This window comes from Myotis lucifugus, unplaced genomic scaffold (assembly GCF_000147115.1).
Source record: "Myotis lucifugus unplaced genomic scaffold, Myoluc2.0 scaffold_10, whole genome shotgun sequence".
Taxonomy (NCBI): domain Eukaryota; kingdom Metazoa; phylum Chordata; class Mammalia; order Chiroptera; family Vespertilionidae; genus Myotis; species Myotis lucifugus.
This window is the reverse complement of record NW_005871058.1, coordinates 14,209,348-14,218,185: the sequence shown is the minus strand read 5'-3', so window position 1 is coordinate 14,218,185 and position 8,838 is coordinate 14,209,348.

The following is an 8,838-nucleotide window of genomic DNA, read 5'->3' as shown; positions in this document are numbered from 1 at the left end:
GTCCAGGGGGAATTTGCATATACTTCTTTTAAGAACTATTAGGACTAAGGACCTAAGACTACTCTGATTTCCTTCCAGGGTGATTGGCTAACATGTAGGAGTTTAAGATCAGCTTCGTCATCTCATGGCTGGTTTAAGATTTATTTAAAAGATTACTGCTCACTATACCTGGAACTAGCTGGTGCCCAGATTAATGCCAATGACAGGAGAATGGTGGAGAGAAGAGAAACGAGGAGGGGGTGTGTGCTTTCAGACAAAGGCTCCCCCATATTGGAAAATACCCAGCCTCCCTGTTCAGAGACTAGCAACCCAGCCCAGGCAGCCCCCTTGGGGTCCAGTAGTCCATCTGCTTTGCTGTGCCCTCCCCTCTCCCAGCCCTAGGGTCAGCCCCACCTTCTATCCGGAAGGGGCTGGAAGATGATGGCACAGACTTTTGAGGAACCTCTGATCTTTTTACTGTCTTCATAGTTTTGCCTGCTTTACAATGTTATCGAGTTGGAATCATACAGTATATAGCCTTTCAGATTGGCTTCCTTCACTTAGTAACATGCATGTAAAATTCCTCCATGTCTTTTCATGAGTCTTTAGCTCATTTCTTTTTAGCCCTGAATAATATTCCACTATCTATATGTACTACAGTCATTTATCCATTCATATACTGAAAGGCATCTTGGGTTGGCCATTATGAATAAAGTTTTTATAAACATCTATGTACAGGTTTTAGTGTGAACCTAGTGTTCAGATCCTTTAGGAGCACAGTTGCTGACTTGTATGAGAAAAGTATGTTTCATTTTATAAGAAACTGCCAAACTGTCTACCAAACTGGCTGTAGCATTTTGCTTTCCCATTAGAAGTATATGAGAATTCCTGTTGCTCTGCATCCTCACCAGCATTTAATGTTGTCAGTGATCCAAATTTTGGCCATTTTAATAGATGTGCAGTGGTTTTTCATTCTTGCTTTAATTTGCATTTCACTGATGACCTAAAATGTGGAACATCTTTTCATATACTTATTTGGCACCTGCATATCTTCTTTGGTGAAGAGCCTGGTAGGGTCTTTGGCCCATTTTTAAATTGGGTTATTTTCTTTACTATTTGATTTCAGACCAACTGTGGCAGAACCTTGTTTGACAGCTTCCATTACATATTCAATGACATCATTGTCATACTGGTTGCGAAAACTGGTTCTGACGAGGGCCTGGCTGTCCGGCTCCTCTTCTTCTAGGAGTTTTATAGTATTGCATTTTATATTTAAGTCTGTGATCCATTTTGAGTTCATTTTATAGAGAGTGTAAGGTATGTGTTTAGATTCATTTTTTTTCACATTTTGATGTCCAGATGTTCCAGCACCATTTGTTGAAGAGACTTTTTCCCCCTCCATTGTATTGCCCTTTCTCCTTTGTTAAAGATGAGTTTACTATATTTATGTGGGTCTATTTCTGGGCCCTTGATTCCATTCTTCTGATCTATTCTTTCACCAGCAACACACTTTTTTCTATTACTTTAAAAAAAAAGACTTTTGCCCTAGCCGGTTTGGCTCAATGGATAGAGTGTTGGCCTGCAGACTAAAGAGTCCTGGGTTTGATTCCAGTCAAGGGCACATACCCAGGTTGTGGGCTCGATCCCCAGTAGGGGGTGTGCATGAGGCAGCTGATCAATGATTCTCTCTCATCATTGATGTTTCTATCTCTCTTTCCCTCTCCCTTCCTTTCTGAAATAAATAAAAATATATTAAAAAAAGATTTTTAATTATGATCACTTTCAAGCCTACAGAAACTACAATAAACATACACATACCCACCACCAATTATTTCAATACTAGAGGCCCGGTGAATGAAAATTCATGCACTGGAGGGGGGGAGTCCCTCAGCCCAGCCTGCCCCCTCTCACAATCTGGGAGCCCTCAGGGGCAGGAGGCGACCCGGCCATCAGGGGAAGTTGACACCCCCATCACACCTCTGCTGCTGCCACTGCCGGCAGCGCAAGCCTCAGCAGGCCCTAGTTACCTGAGCCTCAGGTGGCCTTGGGTGGCTGGGCAGCCGCCATCTGAGGCTTGCCTGCACCTTGGGCTGGCCATCGAGGGGCTGAGGGCGGGTTCGGCCGCACCGTGCCCCTGCTGTGCTTCCCCAGCTGGGCTGAAAGGACTGTGGGACTCTGGTGGGGCTGAGGGGACTGGGCGCTGCCATCTTGTGGCTATGGGTGCTGCCATCTTTGTGACGGCGTGATGGTCAATTTGCATATCCCATCTTTATTAGATAGGAAGATTCTAATTTTCTGGCTATTAAGAAAATGTTGCTCTAACCGGTTTGGCTCAATGGATAGAGCGTTGGCCTGCGGACTCAAGGGTCCCAGGTTCAATTCTGGTCAAGGGCATGTACCTTGGTTGCGGGCACATCCCCAGTAGGGAGTGTGCAGGAGGCAGCTGATCGATGTTTCTCTCTCATCGATGTTTCTAACTCTCTATCCCTCTCCCTTCCTCTCTGTAAAAAATCAATAAAATATATATTAAAAAAAATATGTTCCTCAGAAAGTAGCTTCAGGAGAACCAAGATAGCAGTATTAGTAAAGTCTGGTACTTGCCACCTCCCACAACCACATTAAAATTACAACTAAAATACAGAACCATCATTCAGAACCACTAAAATCTGGCTGAATGGAAGTCCTACAACTAGAGAAGTAAAGAAGAAAGCAAATGATATGATTACATGAACTAAAGTGCTTGATCTTAAAAAAGTGTTGGTTAATAAATGATTATTTTCTTGGAGATCATTTCTGGTGGTGGGCTGCAAGGATCTTATCTAATTCTATTTTATGTCAGTTTTTTAAAATGTTTATTAGACTTAGGTAGAAACAAAAAAGGCATGTTCCTTAAATTTACAGATGTTATAAATTAAATGTGATTACTTATATAACATTTATTTATCTGAAATTATGTCCTAAAACAAACAAGATAAAATTTAATAAGAATAAAAGAAAAAATTAAGTTTAAACATATAGAATTATAGAAGTACTAGTTGCCCAGTGCACGAATTCATGCACATTGAAAGGAACTTAATTAGAAGAAATATTTTAATATCACTATTCGCCCTTTCTCTATAATAGAAGTGTCAACCAAAAGCACAATCGACAGTGACAGATGGAAACACATGTGGGTGATTGGTGCCAGCAAGAGCTTTATATGTATCTCGCATGGGTGAGTCAACTTAGCCTTTTATAGATATAGAATAAACTTGCTTAATTAGACCTGCTTTCTGATTTAGCTAAACTTTTTCCAGCCCAGTGAAGCACTGCAATTTCTCTTTCAGGTAATTGTCAGCAACACAGCAGTAAATGTCAACATGAAGCAGATTATTAATGTAGATCACACAGGGAGAAAAAAGGGTAAATATTTAAATGCAGCAGTGTTTGACTATATTCTTTGCAGTGAGAAAACCTGAAGTCATTTTCAAGGTCCACCATTTCTTACTTCTTTTCAGTTGGGTCAAGTTCCTAAGCTTTCTAAATCTCCGTTTTCTAGCTAATGAAAAGAAAATAGGATTCCACTGAGTCTCCTATTTACCTACTTCAGGACTTCTGTGAGGATCAAATGAGATGAGGCAGGGGAAAATGCTTCACAGACATTTGGTTAAAGTGTAAAATGTTTCCACCTGGCTATAAAGCAAGTCATGTTTTTGGGCTGAAGAAACTGCAAGGAGGCTAGTCGCTAGGGAGAGGAAGCCAGGTATTGCTACGTCACATCATTACCTGGGCAGACACTTAGCATATTAGTCTTTTATATAGATAGACTATGTAAGGTTTAATTGTAGTCTGTGTATAATAGGTTTGGATTTTTTTACTTTAGGTAATATGTTTGTTAAAAGAAAAACCTAATATAGGTTTGGGGTGCCTTACATGCAGAGTATACTTAATCAAAGGGACTATGATCAATCTATGACTCAGTTCTTGGCACACTGTGTTTGAATATTGTGTTTTTTTCTGAGTGCACGATTTTAGAAGGAAAATAAAAAGTCAAAGTATATTTAAAAGAGGGAAAAGAGTGCAGTTTTGAGGGCTCACCAGGCCATTTGAGGAATAGTGTAAAGTACCAGAGATTTTGAAGAAGAGGAAAGTATTAGAAGATCTTCTGGTAGTTACTTAATAGTTTGCTTCCAATAGTTCAAGGCTTGCAATGTCTGTAAAGAATGGTATTAATTTTGTGCAGTTCCTAGGGCAGAACCAGTGCCAGTTGTGTAAGGTGAGGGAAGTTGATTTGATGATCACAAATCATATGACATAGGCTTTAGAGTTAAGCAGACCTGGATTTTAATTCTGTCATCAGCATTGGCTTTGGTAAAAGGAATGACTTTTACGCTTCATTTTCCTAATGTGCTAAATAGGTATAATAAGGCCTATCTCATTTTAAGGATTAGACATAATATATATATGTGCTTAGTTCCTGGCATAGGTTAGTATTTAATAAATAATAATGATTACACATAAATGGATAATAGAGATTTCTAACACTGGAAAAATTCAAGTGGATGGTGCTGTGGTGGGAATATTGGAGAGAGGATTCCTATTTAAGACAGGGGACTTAATTTAAGATCTATTCCGACTTTTAGCACAATGCCTTTAATTTCCACCTTGGTCTGAAATCTTTCCCCAGACTGCTTTTCCCTTGCTGCACAAAGCAATCCGGTGCAATCTATTGCCATCAAGTGGATACTCTCTGGTTGACTTCTGGAAGTCAGCTTGAAAGAAGTCAGAACAGGTTGTGGGCGTAGCTATGACAAAAGAGGTCTGAGAGTAAGAAAATACAGTGTTCACAGTCAAGGGTCTTCTCCTTTAGTGTCTCCACTTGCTACTCGGGGAGCAGGCGAAGGTTAAAGGATTGATTATGCTACTAGAGGCACTAACTGAAAGAAGCCTCCACTGCACACCACATCAAACTCCTGGCAAGAGGGAAGCGAAAAATGTGATCCAGGTCAGGCGTGAAAAGCGGGTCTGGACTTGCTGGCTGGAACTAAGGGCAGGCAGTGTAGAAAGTCCCAGGGACCGAATGGAGGCCCTTAGATGCCATCAGTTTACAGCAAAAGTTGAGGAGACAAAAAAGAGGAAAGCGACAGGAGGGGGGAAATAGGTTGGAGGGCTCCAGAGGGAAGAGGAAGGCTGGCAAGTCATGGACTACTAGAGTTGTGAACCAGAACCTTGCCGGGGGGCGAACCTCTACCGAGTCTCCCAGCTGCTAGTCCAGCTAGGTCACTTCTGCAAACCTGTCTGTGGCCGACAATCTCGGTCCGGCTTCGATCGTAGCCTTGATAACTTCCCTGCGGCCCCTCTCCCGCCCACTGGGTCCCACCCGCCTATTTGCCTTTAGCGCTGGGGGTCGACCAGATAGTCCGCGGCTCGGCTGCAGGCAAGACCCGGAGAGCGGATCTCGCTCCGGGCGGCGCGCGTGGAGGGGGGCGTTTCACACGAAGAAAATGTGGGAATGCCGGGGGGGGTTTTTTCTCGGGGAAAAGGTGGGAGGGGGGAAAAAAAACAAAATTTTTTCGGGGGGGGGGTGGGGGGGGGTTGTGCGGGAGGCCCCCCCCCCGGCCGCCCCCCCCCCGAAAAACTTTTTCTCTTGAAAATGGGAAAAAAAAAAGGTTTGGTTTTTCCGGGAAAACGGGGGGCCCCCCCGAAGGGGGGGTTTTCTTCTTGCCCCTCCTTCCTCTTTTGGGCTGGAGGGCCCTCCCGGGGGGAAAACCCGGCCCCAAAGGGGGTCCAGGGTAAAAACCCCCCCGGCAAAAGCCCCCCCCGGTTCCGACCGTGGAACTTTCCCTGGTTTTAAACCCCCCTTTTTGGGCCTTAAGGAACCGTTTCCCGGCCCCCGTCCCCTTCTTTTATTTCACGGTTTCAACCTGGTGTCGGGAGCCAGGTGTGCGCGCCCGCGCGTCGGTCCCGGTGCGCCCGGGAGCCCGTGCCCACCCCGGCCCGCCTGCCCCGCGCCGCCCGCCGCGCCCGGGCTCCGGGAAGGTGAGCGGGGAAGATTCACGGTGTCCCTGAAATATTTCCTGGTAACCTGAGCTTCCGCAGATCCACCTGCGCTTCTCTGGGCGGCTGGGCGACTACAGAACGACTGTTCTTCTCTGGGTTCATCGTAGACTTGGGGTTTGCAGAGCTACTCTCCCCACCTCCAAATGGGGAGGGGGTCTTTTCAGATTGACATTCTGGGACAAGGTCTCGCCAGCGCCTGTCTCCTCAAATGAATATAGCTCATTATATTCGAAGAGTTGTCACTTATAATTCCTGTTGGCTGCCCCCTCCCCCCCCCTTTTTTTAAAGCTTGCTCCGCTTTACTCATCATTTTACTTTTGGGAAGATGGCCTTTCTGGTGCCTGTCAGTTAATGCCTTGGGAGTGGATTTCCCCACCTCTGCAGACCCTGCTGGCTCCTCAGATGCTCACTGTCTTTCCTTTCCTTTCCAGGACTACCTGTATGCAGAATCTTTGCACCAATTGTCCTCTTCCTTTGCATTGTTTCTCAAATTCTTCTTTTCCCATAGTACTGCTGGAATCTCTAGGGGCAGGACGCTGCGGTATTAGGATTTGAAATGCATAGATGTTGAGAGCGGTAGAGCATTAGGAATCGGAATCCTCCTTTATAAAATATATTTCAATGACATGCAATATGGCTTTTTTTTTTTTTGAAAGGTTTCAGTTCTTGCCTGAGATGATAAGAGGAATATCTTAAGAGTTCAGATAAAACTTGGTTCTCGAGGTATGTGAATAGCTTGATTTTGGCTTTGTTATTCCGGGGAGATAGGAGAAAGGATTTCCAGAAGACTGCTTTATATATGTATCAACAACAGAGCAACTGTGTTGTGTATTGCTTGCAATTTATTTCCGTGGAAAGGATACCATTCTTCTTTCTACAGCGACTTGGGTTTTTGCAAAGTGTGCACTAGTAATTTAGATCATGTGGTCTTTGAAATTAAAGTCAGCGTCATCCTCTCTCACCTTAGTATAGATTTTCACTTTGAGTTGTAGTTTTCTGGACATATTGCTACAGTTTTTAAGTTGCTGGTCTGGAAAATTTTGGGTCATGGGTTCACACTTTTACTTACAATTTGAAAAAATAATGCACTTTATAAATATGCCATGTAAAGGGTAGGTTAGGATATATCACAAATCTAATGACATTTTATAGAATGCCTTTAGTGCAGAATTCATAGAGTAAGACTTTTTAAAATTCCACAAGCCATTCATTTCACAGCAGAAAAAAAAGAAAACTTGCTTTTTAATTCCACTAATCTGAGAGATACCACTTTTTATAATATTTGATACATACTCTTTGAAATCTTTTTTTTCTTCCATTTCCAATGTTATTCAATATGATTATATAGTGATTTTCAGCTTTTTAGTGTGGGAATACTTTAAATTAAATTGTATTTAGGGTGATTTCACCCCCCAAAATGGCTTATTCTTGTTCCCTATCAGGAATCTAATGTCTAAATAAAAGCAACATTTCCTTTTGCTTTAATCTTTAGCTTTTCTTGCTTTAAAGTTTTTATCTATGCTGATACTTTTTGGATAGTAGTCTTTCTATGCTATGACATAGGTTTTCTGTTCTTTGCTTTCAGTATTTTTATTTGATACATTTTTAAGTCCTAGTTTTGTCTACTTTTTCTTTTTCCTCTACTGTTTTCTACATTTACCTCTAATAATTTTGCGCTAGCTCACTTGAACCATGGTTTATATAAGAAAATATAGTATTCAGAATAAAAGATGATAGTTTTTCTCAAGTCTCTCTTTAAATGCTTGAAGTTTTGTTGGATGAATATTTTAGCACTGATTTGATTTATATAAAATTTAGGTTAGCTTTTCTGGGTTGTATGGCTCCAGCATATTTGGTAGTTATTTTAGATCATCAGAAAACAACACAAGTGGATGATTGATAGGTTACAAATTTTCAGACATCTGCAATGGTCTGTAAAGGGAAAAAGTGGAATTTTTGTTAAAGTACTTCAGCTATAATACACCCCTTCTGGGAATTACTGCATGAAATTGTTTGCAGCTGTTAGTGATTGAAAAATATTTTCTTAAAAACAAAGTCCTGTAACAGAATAGTTGTAAACATTTTAAATTTAATATATGCAGGGAAGTTGTGAAGTTCTTCAGTGTTTCACTACAACATCTTCAATATTTTCTAGATGCATTCTTAAATTTTAAAAATATATTTTATTTTTTAGATCAGTTTTATATTTACAGAAAAAATTATAAAGTTAGTGATTTCTCATGTATCCCTCTACCCAGTTTCCCCTCTTATTAACATCTCACATTGGTATTTATTACAGTTAATGAATCAATATTGCTACATTATTATTAACTAAAGTTTATACTTTATTTAGATTTCCTTAGTTTTTATCTAATCTCCTTTTTCTGTTCTAGGATCCTATCATAGGCTATTACACTTAATAGTCAAGTCTCCTTAAGCTCCTCTTGGTTGTGACAGTTTGTTAGTCTTTCCTTGTTTTTTTGTTTTTGTTTTTGTTTGTTTGTTGTTTTTTTAAAATATATTTTATTGATTTTTTGCAGAGAGGAAGGGAGAGAGATAGAGCGTTAGAAACATCGATGAGAGAGAAACATCGATCAGCTGCCTCCTGCACACTCCTACTGGGGATGTGCCCGCAACCCAGGTACATGCCCTTGACCAGAATCGAACCCGGGACCTTTCAGTCCACAGGCCGACGCTCTATCCACTGAGCCAAACCGGTTTTGGTAGTCTTTCCTTGTTTTTGATGACCTTCATAGTTGTGAGGAGTATTGGTCAGGTATTTTTTAGAATGCCCACCCCCCCGCCCCCCCCCCCCCCCCC